General features: G+C 36.5%; 1 non-coding gene across 1 annotated transcript; it reads right to left on the bottom strand.

Moving 5' to 3' along the window:
* Nucleotides 1-2,709: 2,709 nt before the first annotated feature.
* Nucleotides 2,710-2,813, bottom strand: LOC122100135. The gene has a single exon (XR_006146107.1). It is a non-coding gene; the product is annotated as a U6 spliceosomal RNA (small nuclear RNA).
* Between the last annotated feature and the right edge of the window lie 18,223 nt (nucleotides 2,814-21,036).

The following is a 21,036-nucleotide window of genomic DNA, read 5'->3' as shown; positions in this document are numbered from 1 at the left end:
TTAATCTCTTTATAGAAAATCAATAATTAATTCAAGGTAGTAGAAAGGAAAAAATTAAGCAGCTCCTAACATTTTTAAATATTTAATAAAGTGATATTGCTTTAATCATTTTCTGTTAATGCTTGAGACTATATAACTCAATTTACAAGGCTATATATATTTTATTTATTTTACTTTGATTGTTCTTTCCAAAGCCTACATGACTGATTTCACTTGGTTTCTTTCAGTCTCATGTAGTTCAGATTTCAACCTGAAGAATAAACGGAAGGAAGCAAACAAAAATATAGTTCCCCTCATCTGATGATGCCTCTACAAGAATGAGGAAAGTGTTCATCCTTCTAAGGACCTATGATAGAATATCAAAAAGAAAATTTATTCTTCTAGGTCTTCCTTATCTTTGCGATGTAACTTAAATGATGTAAAACACAATATACTGTTCAGATACTTTTATGTTTTATCAGTTTTGCACATTTTCATATGGATTTCACCTCAGTCTACAACATTCCTTCATCGTTCTGTCCCTGATATTTTTACACTATGACTACATAAGATTACCTGTTTGATTTACAGCATGAGAAGTTATCCACCTTTCTTCCTTGGAAGCAGAGCATGGTCAATAGATATTACTTCTGGTTGCTCACACTACATGTAATAGTTTCTGTACTACTTATCACATTCTATTTAGTATTTAAAAAAGAATGCTGGCTAAACTCAAAGCTCATTCATAGGTTTATGTTAAGTGTTTCACAAGTTTTATTTTCTTAATTCTTAAGATAACATTTGCTATAATGCTAATGTTATTACCAGTTTAGTGTTAGGAAAAATTGTAGTAAAAGACAGTAAGTGCATGGTCCAAAGACACACACAGTGAGGAAGGAAATGAGTCAAATTTTCCAAAAGTCTTTCAGCAATACCAAAAGTGGGTAAAATCTCTCCATTCTCTTACACTCTCAGTTCAATATTCATATTGTCCAAGAAATAATAGCATAGCAAATATTGCCCAAAGTGATTGTTTTTTGTCACATTTTGTGTTCAACACAGACTGTGTTGGTGAAATTTGGTCATCATGCACAGAGCTGAGCTTACAAATTGAAGTCGGAAGACAGCCAAATTTCTTCTGTCCCACAGTTCCAGTTTCTTTTCTAAAAAGTACTAAAATTTTTAAATATCATCACTTACTATCTTTTAATCTCCAAACGAATTAAATTGGCATATAATCACTCCAAAAGTCTTTCAAATTAGGTGATGATAAAACAGGATCCCATGAAATAAAATTTCTTTTATTTTTAAAATTATTCTAAAAGCCTTGTGCTGGCTGGTCACCCTTATAATCCTATCTACTCTGAATATTTGCTCAGGAGACTGAGATCTGTGGATAACACTTGGAAGCCAATCAGGCCCCCCCCCCAAAAAAAAAAACTTTAATGAATTATTTTTCAAAATATTTAATTAACTAGCAAAGAGCCAGGAATTGAGATGTAGCTTATATAGTAGCTCACCAATCTAGATAGGAAAGGCCTAGCAAGACCTTGAATCCCTGATTTTAAACTCTGAGCACACCAATATACATACATGGCGTGTGTTCGCATACATGCGCGTGTTTGCTTGCGCGCTGCTGCACTCACACACACACATGTATTCAAATTACCTTCATCTCAGTGTTCTGCATTAATTTCTTTGTTAACGATATTATATGGGTAAAATAGAGGAAATAAACTCTTCCATCTCAGAACATTTTTGTGTTTTTATTCTAATAATACTGTGCAGAAGGGTCAGATTTACATGAAAAAGGAGAGTATTACATTTCCTAACAAGCATTGTTACCTCCTCCTTTATATTTTCCCTACAATCCCTTCCCTCCCACCTCCACAAGTACACTCCCCTCCCCCTTCCTTTCTCTGCCCAAATTGTAAAGTTCATTTTGCAACATAGTGTCTTGTGCATCGCATTGTTACAATGGGTCAACCTGTATCCCTATTTGAGCATATTTTTCCCTTCCCCTCCCCAAATTAGAGAAGCATACATACAAGATGTAAGTGTACCAACTTCAAATACAGAGAAAACATGGGTTATGGCGTGGGGAGAAACATACAAAGAAACAAAAAAAAACGACATCACACATTATAAGTATGTTAGAAACAATAGCGAGAAACAAAAAACAACTTGTGTCCCTATCTTGGGGTTCAATTTCTTTAACATCATTTTATCTGGTTATATGCACATATCTTTTGAACTTTTCTGCTTATCCCAGACATATATTCGTTATTGAAAATAAGGGAAATCATGGGACCTATGATTCTTTAGACTTGGCTTACTTCACTCAATAAATTTTTTTCCAAGTCTTTCTATTTCCTAAGAAATTGGGCAATGCCATTCTTTCTGATGGAGGCATAGAATTCCATTTTGTATATATACCACATTTTCTTGATCCATTCATCTAATGAGATCATCTGGGTTGGTTCCATATCTTAGCTATCGTAAATAATGTTACAATAACCATAGTAGTGCTGGTAGTTTTAGTATGGTCTTGTTTATGATCATTTGGGTAAATCCCCAAAAGTGGGATTACTGTGTCATAGAGGAGTATTATGTGGAGTCTTTTGAGAAACCTCCATACTGCTTTCCAAAGTAGTTGAACAAGTTTACACTCCCGCCAAGAATGCAGTACGATAAACCTGTGGCCACATACCTTTCAACATCTGTTGTTGTAAAAATATGGGCTCCATGGATTTGCATGTCATCCTCGTGCAGGGGGCATACTAATCTTCTCTGTATCGTTCCAATGTTAGTGTATGTGATGCTAACTTGAGCACAGAACATTTTTTATATATAAAGTATAATTTTTATTGATTTTATTAAACTAGACAATTCAACAGAAAGTAAGCTAAAAAGAATTGTGAAATTTTAGAATCATGTATTTCTTTATAAGCACACATTGAAGAATAAAATCAAGATAGACATGCCAAAAACAAAGTAATTCCAGAAATTTGTAGTTCAAGAGATGTGTAAGAGGAGGAATTCAATTATTCTATACAAGGAACCTGTCAAAATGAACATTGCAGCAAGTGTTAAGGCTTGTTAAAAGTTTTAAATATGCTTAATTTTGGGATTTTGCTTATATATGCCAAAAATAGGACTCTTTGGCAGGTATAAAACTTTTCTGCAAAGTATTTAAGATTTACGGTAGCAGACATTATGTACTAAGTATGTACATTTCAGATTTTAAGGAAACTTTATTAATGAGAATTTGCAAAGTCTTTATGTAAAGAAGCAGAGTGAAGAATTAAGACTTCAACTACACAGTTTCTGTTAATACTTTAGGGATTCCTTACTTTATTTGTTAGCAAGGAATAAATGATGATATAAGCCATAATGTACACATGTATGTTACTATTTACACACATATACATACACATGTATACATGCACACATGGAGAAAGACACATAATTACAGCCAACAAAAGTTTCACCAGTTTTTGAATATGCCTTAAACTGAATACTTGGAACAATATATTTTGAAGATGTATTTGTCTCTAAGAGTTCTTTTACCACTCCTCTTATCTCTTAAAACTGGTAGTTTTAGAGAGATTTGACTTACAAAATGCAGTACAAGGGATAGCAAGTCACTTGGAAATCTCAATAAGTATAAGTCATATGGTGTCTCCCTGCTCCTCACAGAATGCTTACTTTTGTAGACACTCTCAACAACCAAAGTAGCAGGAGAATACCCTGGTAAAGAGTAAAGTTAAAAGGCTTTAAATGGCATCCTTACTTGAGCTCTTTTTCCAACAGCCAAGCATGAATTCCTAGGCAGATGAGTGAGTCCTCAGGAAACTGGACTCTACATATACATTTAACTAACCCATGTGAAAATTCCTATGTGAGAAATGCTGACTGAGGTCTTGCTGATTTCCTGGCCAAGAAAATAACAAAAAAAAGAATTATTTTTAATGTTTTCAAGTTTGAGAATAATTTGTAGCCTGTCAATAAATGTGTAGAACACAATTATACCAACTGACAAAAAAATGATGGCATTTCATTTATGTGCTCCTGGACTTGGCCAGTGATTTTAGATGTGTCTACACAAATAGAATCAGCATAAATCAATCCAGCAATTCTTCATTTAAGATATAAGGAAAGGATACTGATTGACCCATTGTAACAATGAGATATACAAGACTCTCTATCAGAGGATGGGTGAAGTGGGGAGGTGGGGACGTGTGAAGGGAAGAGATGGTAGGGGAAAAACAAAGGAGGGGGTAACAATGCTCAATAAGAAATGTATTCATTACCTTACTTATGTAATTGGAACCCCTCTGTACAGTATTTATAATAAAAAATATATATTAAAAAGATACAAGGAGAACTTCTGTACTTATATGAAGATGTATTTGTCACTCAATATAAGTAAGGTATAGGTTTTAGGACCACAGGCTTATTACTTTGGATACTCAAAATCTCTACATGAACACAGTATATTATTTATATTAGAATCTGCCCACAAGCTAATGCAGTATAATTGCTATGAGAATTTTTACTACATTCTATATTTGTAATGAAAACTAAAAGTATATGCACTATCAACTGATAGAAATTTTTTCAGATAAATTTTGTATGCAGTTTGTGGATGGAATTTGGAGAGCAATTTTGAAAATCACAAATTTCATCAAAAAGACCAGACTGCAAATTGTAAAAAAGAGCTAATACAGCATCATTGAATAGTATGGAACTTCAAGGAGAAGTACTTGAATTGAGACAATATCAGAAAGTGTAACAACCCAAGGAATTTTTGGAAATGCAACTACTAGGTTTCTCATGTAGAGCTTTCATAACAGTTTGTGAAGCACAAATCAGAACCTCACTGAAGTGTAGATGGTTTTCCCTCAACTTTCTGTCATGATCAGTCATTATCAATCAACATATAGCTAATCTTGAATAATCCTCTAATAAAATGTTGGTGGAGTGTTTATATGGAGAAAATCTCAGAAGGCTAACTTTTTCCAATTAGGACAGTCTGTATTCTATGATTCATCCAAGAGAAAACTAGGTAAGCATCCATTTACAACCTTCTGAATAATTCTGATTCAGCACACATCACTTATCTATCCATACTTGTGCCCGAATGAAAAGATTTTAAAATAATTTATCATTAAAAATTTTAATTTAGGGTTCCGGGAAGATAGCAGAGGAGAAGCTGGAAGCTAAACAAGCTCTCACATAGAAAGCAGTTTAAGTGCTCCAGTGAACAGTCCTAAGCCAGAGAATCACACCAAGTGTGCCATCACAGTACTAAGAGTTAGGCCAAAGAGGGAAAATCCAGGCAAGGAGACAAATCTGAGCACTTGCCAGCAGCCATGGTTGCAGCTGTGGCGGGTATGGTGGCAGCCGTAGCCGCCATAGCTGCAACACAGAGAGTCTAAGACAAAGGCAGCAGATGCAGCAGGAGAGAGGATTCTACTAAACACCGGCAAGAACTAACAAGGATCAGACATCATTCTTCAGATCACAGACCAGAGATGACCCAGGAACCAGACTCCTGTGTGAGTAGAAGCCTGACTTCCTCTCTCCTTCTAAGGGAGCAGAGAAGGGAAGGCTACCCCTCCCTGCCCACTACCGGAGATCTCCATCTTTGATACTGGCAAAGGCCTGGCTGATCAGCTAGCTCCAACTCAGTCCTTGGATGAAAACAAAAAGTCATTTAGCAGGTCACAGGAACCTAACCTGACCTGCCAGGTTCAGCTTCACCCAGAGAAAATTCACCCAGCCCAAGAGTGGCTTTCTTCACTAGGTAAACAGAGCCAGAGGCTGCCCCTCCCTACAACAGCCTAGACAATCAATTGAAATTCAGTAACAATAAACCCTGAGAATGGCTCCTGGCTGGGATCTGTGACTGCCTCAGAAGCTAGCCCCTCAGGGAAACGCTACTGTTTGCTGAAAGGCCTCCACTCTGCCCAGAACCTAGCCCCATCACAGCATTTCCAAACTAAAAGAAACAGCCATCACCCTCTTTTGTGATACTCAAAGCAGATCTCCCTCCCATTGAACTAGCCTGGGAGGAGGATGACAAAATCCTGGGTAAAGCAAAGCATTTTTTTGCCTGCTCAAACAAACTGACTTAAGAAACAACCAAGCTACAGGAAAATCAAACACCACAAGCAGACCAGAGACTCCAACAAGAGACTGGTTATGGACACAAGGGAGGTACAGGATCTTCCCATCTCACCCCAAAAAAGCAAAGAACTCTTTTTTGGTACCTTTAATTAAAATTTTTAACATTTTTAATTTAAAAAATTGTTTTCTATTAACTTTTTTTTCTTCCTCTTATAATTTTTATTTTAGGTTTATATGTGTGTGTGTGCTTTTTTCACTTTTGTTTAGGTCTACTGACCTTCTTATCCTTTTTTCCTTTCTTTCTCATTCTTTTCACTTTTTCTTCTCTTTTGTTCTTTTTTTGCGTGATTTAATCGCTGTTCTGCTCATTCTCAGATATACCTGTATTCGATTATTAGACCTTATAACCCATTGTATACACACTTAATCCAGAAATTTATTACTGAATTCAAAACCTCTTAGACTTAAATTCCTTAATAGCCGTACTACCTGTATATACCTATATAAAATTTTAAGCATTTTTATTTTTTAATTTTTCATGTCTCCTTTCTATCCCTCCATTTCTCTTATCCTATTCCCATCCTAATCTGAATATTACGTTTTTAATTTGCATAATTTTTAAGTGTTCCATTTTTTAATTTTTGTTTTACTATTTTTCCTTGTCTTTTTTTTCTTTCTTTTTTACCCGGTCTCTACTATCATTCTATCCAACCTATTTCCTGCTTTGAGATTAGGACTAAGTTAGCTCTCCCTCTACCTTTCCAGAACCCTCTATTCCTATTTATACCCACATCTCTCTCTAAACCTAATAACTTCTGGTTTGCCAAATTTTTCTCTGCAGTTTGTAGCTTATTAATACATAGTTGTTTGATGTTGAAAAATATATCTGTTGAACTAGATTATATCTGCAGGCTTTTGACATTGCAATTACATACTTTGTTGATGCTTGCCTTAAGATAGTTTTCTAGCACAAAAGTGGTTTTACTCTCATCCCAAATGGACAGAATAAGCAGGAAAAACACAAGAAAAATGGCAAGTCCGGGTATCTCAACTTCCACTCATGATAATCAGTGGACAGAACAGATAATGAATAATCCAGAGGAGAGTTCCCAAAAAGCTCTACAAACACTAATGGTAAACATGGTAAATAAAAAGATTGAAAACCTGCAAAGGACTCTGTGTGAGCATGATAGGGAGACAGAAGAGGCAAACCAAAGATCAAAACAGGAAGCTCATTGGTGTGAGGAAGCTACACAAAGATAGATAAAGGAATTGTATGAGCAGCTTGAGAACACTCAAAGAGAAATAAAGGAATTGTGTGAGCAGGCTGAGATCAGGCAAAGAGAACCACAGGAATTGCATGAATGTGAAGAAGCTAATCAAAGAGTAATACAGGAAATGAGAGAGCAGGATGAGAATAGACAAAGATCACTAGAGGCATTCATGGAATCCATAAAGAGAGAGCTGAAAGACATCAGGGAGTCCACAAAGGGAATGCTGAATGGATGCCAACAGAAGGAATGGGAGTCCAAGGAAACCATAACCAATCAAATAAGTTATTTGAGAATAAACACTGATCACCAAATTAAGGAAGTAAAAAATTTCATATAAGATCTAAAACAAAGATCCAACAAAGAATTTGAAGCCACAAACAGTGACCAAGTAGAAGGAAAAGAAAAAAAAAGTAGAAAGTGTGGATAGTAGGATGGACCATGCAGAAAATTCCTGAGGAAAGAAGACAGCCTAGATATTATAAAGAACATACAACCATTCATGACAAATCCAAAAAATATGATAGATCTATTCAACACTCAACCCTTGGAAGATACCATTAGAAGGCCTAATCTGAGGATAATGGGTGTAGAAGAGCACCTAGAGCCAGAAGTCAATAGTCTAGGAAATTTGTTTAACAGGATCCTAGCAGAAAACTTCCAAAACATGCAAAAAGATAGGCCTATTCAGATACAAGAAGCTTTTAGAACTCCCAATAGACCAGACCAGAACAGGACATCCCATTGTCACATTATAATATGCACAGGATCAATTCACACCAAGGAAAAGATCCTTAAAGTTGTCATGGAGAAAAGATCAATCACCTATAAAGGGAAACCAATTAGAATCACCTCAGATTTCTCAGCAGAGACAATCAAAGCAAGAAGAGCCTAGAATGATGTAAGCCATGCCCTAAAGACAAACAACTATCAACCAAGAATACTTTATCCAGCTATACTCTCCTTAATATTTGGAGGTCAAATAAAACCCTTCCATAGCAAAGAAAAATTGAAACAATATATCTCCACCAAACCAGCCCTACAAAAGAATCTTAAAGATGTCCTACACAGTGAAAACCAACAAGACCACAAAAAAAGCCAAGAAACAGAACCCAAACTGAGAATCCAAGAACCATAGAAAGAACACAGTTGCCTCAGCCACGAAGAAGTTGGATAAAATGGCAGGAACTCCCAAATACATCTCAGTTCCATCTCTCAACATTAACAGACTTAACTCACCAATTAAGCGACAAAGTCTGTCTACTTGGATTAAAAAGCAAGATCCTTCTATCTGCTGCCTTCAGAAGTCACATCTTGCCCACAAAAACAAACACATTTTCAATTTTAAAGTCTGGAACAAAATCTACCAAGCAAATGGCCCCCATAATCAGGAAGGAATTGCAATCCTAATATCCGATAAAATAGACTTTTAATATTAGTGAAAAGGTCGGTGCATAGTAATTAAGGGATCACTCAGGGGGATATTACAATTCTAAATATCTATTTGCCAAAAAACAGAGCACCCAAATTTATCCAAGAAACACTACTTTCCCTCAAATCCCACATAGATCCAAAGACATTAATTGTTGAGGACTTTAAAACACAACTTTCCCCACTAGATAGAAGAACTTCGCAGAAACTCAACAGAGAAACCTCAGATATAAACAACTGTATAGACCAAATAAATTTAACAGACATCTACTGAATATCTCACACAGCAGCTTTAGACAATACGTTTTTCTCAGTAGCACATGGAACATTTTCCAAAATAGACCACATTTTAGGCCACGAAGCAAACTTGTCCAAATTCAGAAACATTGAAGTTTTACCTTGCATTCTCTCAGACCACAAGGGGATAAAATTAGAACTCAACACTGTTAGGTTTTTAAAAAGAGGTTGCTGAGTAAGAACTGCAGCAGCACGTGGTATTCAGGTAAGGGGTAGACCTGCTGGGACCAGGGAAGGTTGGCACTCCACGTGGCTGGGAAAGACCTGGGAAGGAGAGATAGCTGGGAAAGAGAGGAAAGAGCTAGAAAAGAGCAGAGAGAGGGGTAAGAACAGTAGCACTCACGTGGTATTCAGGTAAGGGGTAGGTTTATTCAGTGGACCTGCTGGGACCAGGCAAGGTTGGCACTCCACGTGGCTGGGAAAGAGAGAGGAAAGAGAGAGGAAAGAGCTAGAGCAGAGAGAGAGCTAGAAAAGAAGAGCAAGAGCAAGAGCTAGAAATGAACAGAGAGAGAGCTAGAAACGAACAGAGAGAGCAAGAAAAGAGCAGCAAGAGCAAGAGCTAGAAATGAACAGAGAGAGAGAAAGAGAGTCTGGGCCTGGGCTAGCCCTTATCTAGGGTATGGGCGGGGAAAGGTGTGGCCACATCAAATTCAGATGTGACCTCAGCGGATGCAGATGTGACCACTTCCAGGTGTCTCAGTTGCCTAGGTAACGCAGGTACTGGGTGGAGACTTTGCTGCGAGGAGGGTGGAGTCTGCTTGCCATCCAGGGGCGGACCTTACATTCCAGCCTTTTAATAATCATGAAATAGGGCAAGGATTCTCTCTGGCTACTTCCTGCTGAAAAGGGGCGTCGACAATAGGGGTAAAAGGCTGGAATTTGGTCTCCTCCCAGAGAAGACAGTGAGCAGCAGCTGTCCCTTGGTGGCGTGAGTCCTTAGATGAAATCTGGAGAAGTCTCATGAGCATTGAGGGGCTGGAAAAAAAAATACTAGACAGCAAATAAATGGCAAAAGGAAGGACTTGGGGCTGAAAATGTTGGTAGAAATGTCCCTAGCTACTTCTGACATCGGGAGACTAGGTGGAGAAGTCAGGTGACAAAGGCAAGAATATAAATTCCTGTCCAGTTAATAGGTAGACTGGTATGGACACTAGATGGGCACACTTCTTACTTCTACTGACCTCCCAGCTCAGGTTAATTTTGAAAGGGCAGACACAAAGTAGCTGATGTGACATTTCCTCTTACTCCTCTCCATGTTCCCTTGTTCCCCAGACTGGCTGAGTCTAGGTGCTCGTTGCAGGGATGGCTTGTCCCAGTTGGTATTCAAGATTTGAACTCAAGGCCTGGGCACTGTCCCTGAGCACTTCTGCTCAAGGCTAGCACTGAACCAATTTGAGTTATAGTACCACTAGTATTCAAGGAGGTTTGAACTCAAGGACTGGGCACTGTCCCTGAGCACTTCTGCTCAAGGCTAGCACTGAACCACTTTGAGTTATAGTACCACTTGCAGTGTTTAGCTGGGAGATGGAGTCTTAGGGATTTTTCAGCCCGGGCGGGCTTTGAACTGCAATCTTTGCCACAAAAGCCCTTTATTATTTCCAATTAAAGCAACAAGGAGATCAAGTAGAGTAAGTAGAGCTTACCTGGTTCTTATCAAGAATTGCCAACAAGTATTCTGAAATGACAAAACTCATTAGATGTGATGAGAATTTTAGCACAGATATGCCCAGTATTTTAGAACCACGTAGTCAGTAGTAGAATACTCAACACAAAACAAAAAAGGCAAAACTTAAAACCTAAAATTTAGACAACGTTTAGACCTCTTTGCTAACAAAGCATATCAGATGGTTGGGCCTCAGTTACCAGGGCCTGTGAAAAGAGCAACTTGTTAGCAAGGCACCTTAGAATAGATGGAGTAGTAAACTTAGTGGAAGGTTAAGGGTCAGATGGGGCCAAACCCTTAATCCACCACGTGGCTTTCCAGGGCTCTCTGGCTTTCCAGGGAGCGCAGGAGACATTTCAAAGGGGTTTCACGGCTCAGGCGTGATTCGTAGCACCCCATTAAATGAGTAGAGTCAGTCTGGTGAGTGAAGGAGAGCTGACCAGGCAGAAGCGGCGTCCCGACTTCCCCCAGAGCCCTTTAGAGAGAAATGGCCAAACCCCCCATAACCAAGCGTCCTCGGCTTCAGAGGTGACCGGCCTTTCAGCTAAAGGCCGTAGGAGCTCTCTGGCGTGGCACCACGTCTGGACAGAGACTGAGTAACAGAGAGCCGTAGAGTAGTTTCACTCACCAGAGTAGAGAAGTGGTGTGGACGTGGATGTGAAGGCAGCAATGGTATCGATGCGTTGATTCCGCCGCAGACAGACTGGTTTGCAAAAGGCCGTCATAACTGCGGGTATTCCTCAGAGCAAAAAGGGAAGAACAAAAAAAAGAAAAAAGAGGAAAAAAACAGAGAAATCCCAGCTTTCCTGACTATAAGCCTTTATCCGAGTCACAGCACCATTTATGTTAGGTTTTTAAAAAGAGGTTAACGAGTAAGAACTGCACCAGTTATGTTAGGTTTTTAAAAAGAGGTAACCAAGTAAGAACTGCACCAGCACGCACGTGGTATTCAGGTAAGGGGTAGGTTTATTCAGTAGACCTGCTAGGACCAGGCAAGGTTGGCACTCCACGTGGCTGGGAAAGAGAGAGGAAAGAGCTAGAGCAGAGAGAGAGCAGAGAGAGCTAGAAAAGAAGAGCAAGAGCAAGAGAGCTAGAAAAGAAGAGCAAGAGCAAGAGCTAGAAACGAACAGAGAGAGAAAGAGAGAGTCTGGGCCTGGGCTAGCCCTTATCTAGGGTATGGGCGGGGAAAGGTGTAGCCACATCAAATTCAGATGTGACCTCAGCGGATGCAGATGTGACCTCTTCCAGGTGTCCCAGTTGCCTAGGTAACGCAGGTAATGGGTGGAGACTTTGCTGCGAGGAGGGTGGAGTCTGCTAGCCATCCAGAAGCGGACCTTACAAACACCAAAAGCCACCAAAGAAAGTCATGTAACACACGGATCCTGAAAAACACACTGCCCAATCACGAGTGGGTTATGGAAGAGATTAGAAAGAAAATTCAAATGTTCATGATATTCAACAAAAATGAACACACCAAGTACTAGCTCCTCTGGGACACAACAAACGCAGTATTCAGAGGCAAGTTTATAGCTCTACACAAACAAATTGGAGAGATCTGAACCAATTTAATGAGACATCTGAGCCTCCTTGAAAAAGAGCAGTAAGATAAACACAATCCAGTAGATGGAAATAAATAATTAAAATTAAATCAGAATTAAATGAAGTGGAATGTATAAAAAATAGAAAAAAACCAGAGTTGATTCTTCGAAAAAAATAACAAAATTGACATACCCTTAGCAAATCTTATCAGAAAAAGAAGAGAACACACCCAAATAAACTCAGAGATGAGAATGGAAGCATCATCACAGAAACAAGCAAGATTCAGAACATTATAAGGGAATACTTCTCAAAACTTTATGCTAATGAGTTTGAGAACATGGCAGAAATGGACCTTATCCTAGCAAATACTGACATGCCCAAACTAAGCCAAGATGAGTCAAACTATATTAAAAGGCCTGTATCAAGCATTGAAATAGAAACAACAATAAGAGACCTCCCATCTAAGAAAATCCCAGGACCAAATGGTTTTACAGCGGAATTCTATAAGGCCTTCAAAGCAGACATCACACCAATACTCCTAGAAATCTTCAATGAAACTGAAAGAAAAAGTTCACTACTGAACTCATTCTATGAGGCCATCATAACACACATCCCAAAACCAGGAAGGGACTCATCAAAGAAAGAGAATTATAGACCCATTTCTCTGATGAACACTGATGCAAAGTTTCTCAACAAAATTTTGGCCAATCGACTTCAACAATTCATAAAAAAAATCACATACCACGATAAAACAGGATTCATTTCAGGGATGCAAAGCTAGTTTAATATACTCAAATCAATTAATATAATTCATCACATCAACAGCATCAAGGATAAGAACCACGTGGTTATCTCAATAGATGCAGAAAAAGTTTTTGACAAGATCCAACACACTTTTATGATGAAGGTTTTGGAAAAATTAGGAATCCATGGAACATTACTCAATACAATAAAGGCTGTATATGACAAACCTATAGCCAGCATTATGCTTAATGGTGAAAAACTAAAGCTATTTCCTCTTTACTCAGGAATGAGACAAGGATGCCCACTCTCTCCACTTCTCTTCATTCGAGTATTGGAATGCCTAACTAGAGCAATAAGACAAATGCAAATACAAGAGGGATCCAAATATGCAAAGAAGAATTAAAACTCTCCCTCTTTGCAGATGCCATGATCTTGTATTTAAAAAATCGCAGAGCCCACTCCAAAATTACTCAAAACTTTGGCAAAGTAGCAGAGTATAAAATTAACACTCAAAACTCAATGCCTTTTCTGTATGCCAACAAAAAGGAAAGTGTGGCTGAAATTAGGAAAACAAATCCATTTGTAATAGCCCAGAAAAAAATACCTAGGTATTAACTTAACCAAAGCAGTGGAGGACCTCTATGATGAAAACTTTAAATACCTGAAAAAGGAAATCAAAACTGAACTTAGAAAGTGGCAAAAACTCCCATGCTCCTGGATTGGAAAGATCAACATCGTGAAAATTGCAATATTTCCCAAGGCTATCTAAAAATTCAATGTGATACCTATCAATATTCCAACCTCATTCTTCAAGGAAATAGAGGAGGCAATCCAAAAATTCATATGGAACAATAAAAGACCCTGAATAGCAAAAATGTTCCTTAACAGAAAGAACTGTGCTGGAAGAATATCAATACCAAATTCAAATTCAACTACAAAGCCACAATAATCAAAACAGCTTGGTACTGGCACAAGAACAGACCTCAGGACCAATGGAATAGAATTGAAAACCCAGAAATGAACCTATAGACCTATAGCCATCTAATCTTCGATAAGGGAGCTAAAAAAATAGAATGGAAGAAAGACAGCCTCTTCAGTAAATGGTGCTGGCAAAATTGGTTCACTACTTGTAGAAAACTAAAGCTAGATCCTTATATATAACCCTCTACCAGAATCAACTCCAAATGGATCAAAGAACTTGGAATAAAAGCAGACACTCTGAAAACATTACAGGATGGAATAGGAGAAACCCTAGGCCTTGTTGGCATAGGCCGAAATTTTCTTAATAGAGACCCAGAAACACAAAAAATCATAGAAAGGTTGGACAAATGGGATTGCATAAAATTGTAGTGCTTCTGCATGGCAAAGGACATAGATAGCAAGGTTAATAGAAAGCCCATGGGACCTTTGGGGTTGGCGCTACATTTTAAGCAATTTGCTTAAAAGAATAGGCAAAATAAAATTTACATTTGCAGCAGATTTGACACATTAACTTTTGTATATTGAAAGGGAAACAAGCCTCAACAATATGTCAATTTTCTCTTCTTATTTATCTCTAAAGGTTTATGCTTCTGGTCTCTTAATATTATAACTTCAAAAGAGTATGTTTAGCTAGTTGTAAAGGGGTTTTGCTTCATCGTGTCAGTTTTGAATAAAGTGTATGTGCATTTCAATATACAGTGCATCTGGATCATTTTCAAACTTCACATTTTTCTTCCTTCCTTTACCCCAACCCCACCTATCCCTTCATGTTTCCTACTTATATTCTGACATGTGTACATTGAATGTTATGACTGTATTAGTCCACCATTTCCCTCTCCATTCTTCTACACTACTCCCTTTAGCCCAGTTCCCCTTTTTAAGACTTGTTTCAACTTCATGGTATTTTGTTAAATATCTCTACTTTGGCATTTGGCTATGGGCTTGCCACATCCTCTCTTCCATGTTTGACCTACATAAATGAATATATTTCTCCACATTTCTAATCTCTGAATGGCTAAGATAGATCTCCTTTACTATTCACCTTCTGTCTTAAATTTAGAATTGGACTTTCAGGGCCATCCGATAGAACATTTTTATTCTCTACACACTGAAGATGGAAGGGAAATAATTTCCATGCTGTCAGCATTATGTTTTTTTTTTTTAAATTTTATTTTATTTTATTTGAGAACATACTGTACAGAGGGGTTACAATTACATGGGCAGGATAATGCATACATTTCTTACCAAGCATTGCAGCCTCCTCCTTTGTTTACCCTTCACCTCCCTTCCCACCTTCCCCTCTCCCCCCCACCCAATCAAACCCCCCCCTCCCCCCCACACTCCGACATTGTAAAGCTGGTTTTGACATGACATTTTGTACTTCTCATTGTTGCAACAGGTCCACCTGAATCCTTAAAAGACTTGTTTGTCCCCATCTCCTCCACATGTTATACTGACATCAAATATAGTGAAAGCGGGGGTTACACTGTGGGGGAGGGCTGTCAGCATTATGTTATCCATCATGAATTCCCATCGCTATTCACTTCAGCAGTCTAAATATAAAGTCATATTTTCTGCATTATATTCACACAGTATAAGTGAATATCAAGGGTAATTTACCTAGTATTGGAAGTTTAGGGACGATCTTCAATTTCTGATGATAGAAGCAGGAATCAGTTTTAATTTTCAGATTCCTCTATGTAGTGAGCCCTGCATTCTTCTAAATTTTCGATAAATTTTGAGTTACTTTTTGTTAATAATTTAAAAAGTTTTATTTCAGTATTTGAATGCTGCTCCAATTATTTTAAAAGTTTCACAATAAGTTAGACTGAACATTTTCCTCCCATGTTCCCCACTAGTTCAGGTTAAATCTACTTTCGCTGTATTTTTTGAGAGACCAAGGGATAAAGGTAAACAGAGAGATGATCATTACTCAGATATTTCCTTCCTCTTCAGTTTCTGTGGTTTTGTTGAGAGGAAGACTGGAGCAGGGAACAAGAGTGATGCTTGACTTCACCATACAAGGGAGCATTCCTGCCATGTCAATTATTGTTTCTCAGAATCACTGAAAATTGCTTAACCTTGCCTTCTGACAGCAACCTAACTGTGGCTTCCTTGGTGCAGAGGAAGCACACTAACAGGTTATTACCCATAAATTGGTATTTTATATCTCAGCTTACTACTACCAAAAATAAAAAGCTTTGGATACATAAATGCAAAGGTACTGATTGTCCAACAAAACCTTAGTGAGGAGTAGACAATTCTACTCATCTACCCCCCCCTCTCGTATCCTCCCTTCTATTCCCGTCCCCTCATTTAACCTCCCTTACTTTCTTCTTTCTTTGTGTCTCTCTCCTGCATATTCATCTCTATCTTCTCTCTTTTTCTCTTCCAGTAGCAAGTGCTTTGGTTTGTCAGAAAACACATAAATAATTGAACAAATATTTTCTTCTCCTCTTTTTGTGATTTTTTATTCTTAAGAAGTGAGTTCTAGCACAGCACCAGTGGGTTACACCTAGATAGTCGGTAGGTTCAAATTTGACAATTGCAATTCGAAGCTATTCCAAGTAGATAATCCTAAGAGATTCTTTTCTCCACTTGTGGTAAATGGAAGAAGTGAAGGTGTGGCTCAGGTGGTATAGAGCAAACATTGAGAATTAAAGCCCAGATAGAGCTCAAGGCCAGGAGTTCAAATCCCAGTACCAGCACAATATTAAAAAAATGAATCCTTTTTCTTTGAAAAGGGATATTTCTCCAAAAATTCATACCCAGGACAATTTTCAAGGTCCAAGACTCTTTTTAAGGCTCTTTCACATCTTAAACTGATTCCCCTGCTTGATTCATATTATGAAAAATAGGAGTCACACTTCATAATAAAAAGTATGCACATTACTGAACAGTTCTTACCATTTTTAATGTAAAGGAAGCATGAGAGAAGAATTCATCTCACTTGGGTGAGTTAGGCTTTACTGACAGACTATTGCTAGTAAATGAGGGTCTGTTTACATGGAAAGAAGTCTATATAGATGTTTTTCTAGGAGAGAGAACAAGCTACCTGTTTCCAAGTTTGAATCAGATTAAGTTTATTCCTATGATATGGTAAAGAGAAGCTCATCTCATACAACACTATGCAGACAGTAATTTCAAAAATATTAAAAACCAAGGTCTATGTTTTGAACAGCTAAATTTTCACAAACAAAAAACAGTTTTTGAGCCAAGAAAATATAAGTTAGAGCAATAGGAACTATATTAAATATAGTTAATGGCTGAGTGATATGTGTAAAAGAGTTCTGTAATCACAACTAAACTATACATTTTTTCATAATGTCCCTAACAAGAATCTCTTAGGTAGGCCTTGCTAAATCTGTCATAGAGCGCTGTGTTTATGCAATTGTCAGGTTTGTTTAGGGTCCAATATCTTCCACAGTCGCTTGGGTTGCAAACTGCTCTGTTGGGAAACACATGCTGTCTTGCTAGATACCTACGATTTTTGTGCCACTGTGAAAAGTTATTGTTTTTCTTCTTGTAATTATATCTGTCAGTGTGAAGTCCTTTCATGATAAGAATAATAGTTTCTGTACCCTTTGTTACACTAACAAATCTCAGATATAAGTATAGTCGGGTGCCCGTGGCTCATGCCTATAATCCTAGCTACTCAAGAGGATGAGATCTGAGGATCACAGTTCAATGCCAGCTCAGGCAGGAAATTCCATGAGATTCTTATCTCCAATAATGTACCAGAAAACTGGAAGTAGCGCTATGTTTCAAGCGGTAGAGCTCTTGCCTTGAGCTGAAGAGCACTTGGACAGCACCTAAGCCCAGAGTTCAAGCCACATGACTGACCAAAAAAAATCTATCTATCTATCTATCTATCTATCTATCTATCTATCTATCTATCTATCTATCTATCTATCTATCTATCTATCTATCTATCTATCTATGATGAGTTGAATTACATTTAAATATAAATCAATATTTGTGATACACATTTAAAATATAAGTAAATATATGATGTATTTGTAATATATACATATATTTACATATATAAGATCATATTATACCTGTATGTTTATAAATACACTTGTAATTTATATCCAAAGAGTACATCTGAAGATTTTCGGGAAAATGTAGAGTGTCTAAAGGGTTACTACTGACCCGCCATACTTTCAATCATTTTTTTCTACTTATTACAATGTCTGGAGTACTAAGACTGAATGATTATGAAACAGAGTTGTTGTTTTATTCCTTACGATTTTGGATTAGAAACATCTACTTACTTTGTATAAAACCTACCAAAATGTGATCTTGAAATCACACTCCACAAACGACATATACATCAATTTAGCAACTTACAGGTCTCAAACTTTTATTTGAATCCTGTATCTCACACAGATTCAGTTTCCTTCGAGTCAGCTCCATGTACAAACATGCCTAGATTTTCATGCTCACATACATCACCATACTCACATGACATACTAAATGTAACATTGTAATATATATATATATATATATATATATATATATATATACTGAAAAAGAACACCTTTGTAAATGTAATTAAATTTTATTTTTAAATACAATGCATTATTGAAATACTGATGAAAGAGCAGATGAGAGATGTTTCAAATAGTAGACTGCCTCCCTAAAGAGCATGTTTCTTATTCCAAACATCATTATTTCCATCCTTCTTTCTCCCACATAAAAAAGCATAAATAACTGCAGAATTAACTGCATGTTCCTTAATCATTCATTGAAGAGAGAAACTCTAATATATGTATATATATATATATATGTATATACACACAATGATATACTATTTAGCCACACATAATTATGAAATAATATCATCTTCAAGAAAATAGAATGGGAAACCTTCATATCAAAGCAATTAGCGGTATTGTGAAAAACAAATATTAGATTTCTCATATACAGACTCTAGACCCAGAAAATAAAATGAATGACCCAGGTGTAAAAGATGGAACTGATTAAGTTTTGAAAAAAGTAAGAGAGGAGATGAAGAGAAATATTGTGGAGTAAATATGTTCAAATATTTCATATGTTAGTATGATGGCATAATAAAATATAAGTATAAAAATAGGAAAATGAAATTAATAAAATGAATAAAATGTATCAAGCTACATTATGTGGACATATGTTTATAACACAATAAAATACTTTTGTAAAATTAATATTTGCTAATAAAAAGTAAATTTCATTCCAGTTGTTATAGATTCATATGTTAATTTCCATTTTTAGCTCAGATATTTACCTGCTAAAGTAAAAGGAGTAATAGGTTTTGCTCATTTAGAACGACAATCTTGTCCAATTAGCATTAAAGTATTCTAGGTAAATACTGTCAATGTGAAATTGTTCAAATTATTATATTAGAATATTTCTAATTGACTCTTCAAAATATTACCCTACAGGTATATACTTTTTGCTGTTTATTGAATATTTTTCTACCCAATTACTATATGCCATTTTCTGAATGCAGTTTGGAATATGTAACTAGGATATATTATACCTAACCAGGAAATCAATTATTCAAACAGTTTTTTATCAAAAATGCCTATAACGAAATAAAGCGGTAAATCCAAATTATGTATATTTGAAGTCAATACTTGCTTAGTCCTCTTCTCACATTCTTCATTCCCTTCTTGAGAATAATACACATTGTAAGGAATACTTAACATGTTTTAGAGAAATAGGTTGACTTTAGTCAAATGAGTTACTCTAAGCTGCATTTTGGTTTACTTTATATCCAGAAGAGATAAATTCTTACCTTATGATTTTCCTTAGACTTTATATCAGGTTTAATCCCTGGTGGGTGCCAGATAAAGGTATAAACACTTTTTAAAAGTGGCTAAATTTAGGCTGGGAAATCTAGGTACAACTTTACTAATGCAGATAGGCCTCATCAGTCATGAGACCACGATATCAAAATGTTAACCTATGCTTCCTGAAATCATGCTTATGAGATTTTGTGTATTATAAGCAGTGGTTATTAGCATTTGTTTTGTAAACAACATCATTTCATTGGATAGGAACTGAAGTGAGATATTATACCCAGAACAAAATTTAAGGAGGCATCCAAATTTAGTTACCAAGATATAAATCATTTAACACAATGTTTAAAAAATGCAAGACAAAGGAAATAATTTATGAAAAAAGCCAACATTTAATATGACTGATTTTTCTTTTTATCCCAGTTGCAATACGGATTGCATGATGACTTTTCTATTTATATGCTTAGTTAGGTCTTGATATTTAGTTGGAGAAGTTATGTTCTTTCATATATTCATTTGTCAGATCAAAGAGGAAATGAATTCCATGCCAGAGTCAACATCCATAATAGTGTTACAGTTGTATTGTACTACTTTGCCAAAGTTTCGAATCAGCTGGAGTAACTTGGGTCTTCTTTGGATCTAACTAATTCGGTATACAATTTAGACAGTACTAGATTTTGACCACGATTTATTAAAATATTATATTCCAGAAACTACTACTATTCTCTCTTTTCATGAGATTTTTAATTTCATTTATATGATGTGCTGATGTTTTCTTTTAGATAATCCACATTCAGTCTTGTAAAAACCGTATAATTTGGAGTATTTTTAAATTATGTACACTGCTCAGATTCTGTTATTTGCACATTTTGCTCTTGTTAAGTCAGTAGTATTTAGTTCTCATTATGGATATTTTGGAATTACTAATTGCATTTCGGAATTTTTAACAATGTTATGATTTTTGTGATTTAATACTGTAGCATTTTTTCTTTTAAATATGTTCAGATCTTATTTTACATACAGTTACATTTGATTTAAACAATTTGATCCATTCAAGGGATTTTCTATATTAGGTTGATCTAGATAAATTTAATTACAAATTAACACAACCTTATTTCTGAAAGACAGTTATACTTATAGCTCTACTTAAATTAACATGTGTTTGAAGTTTAAAAAAATAAGTTGGGCACAATATGTTTTTGTTCCTGGGGAA

This window comes from Dipodomys spectabilis, unplaced genomic scaffold (assembly GCF_019054845.1).
Source record: "Dipodomys spectabilis isolate Male_0828 unplaced genomic scaffold, ASM1905484v1 ptg000565l, whole genome shotgun sequence".
NCBI lineage: Eukaryota > Metazoa > Chordata > Mammalia > Rodentia > Heteromyidae > Dipodomys > Dipodomys spectabilis.
Note: the sequence above shows the minus strand (reverse complement) of the source record. Positions and strands in the feature narration are given on the sequence as shown.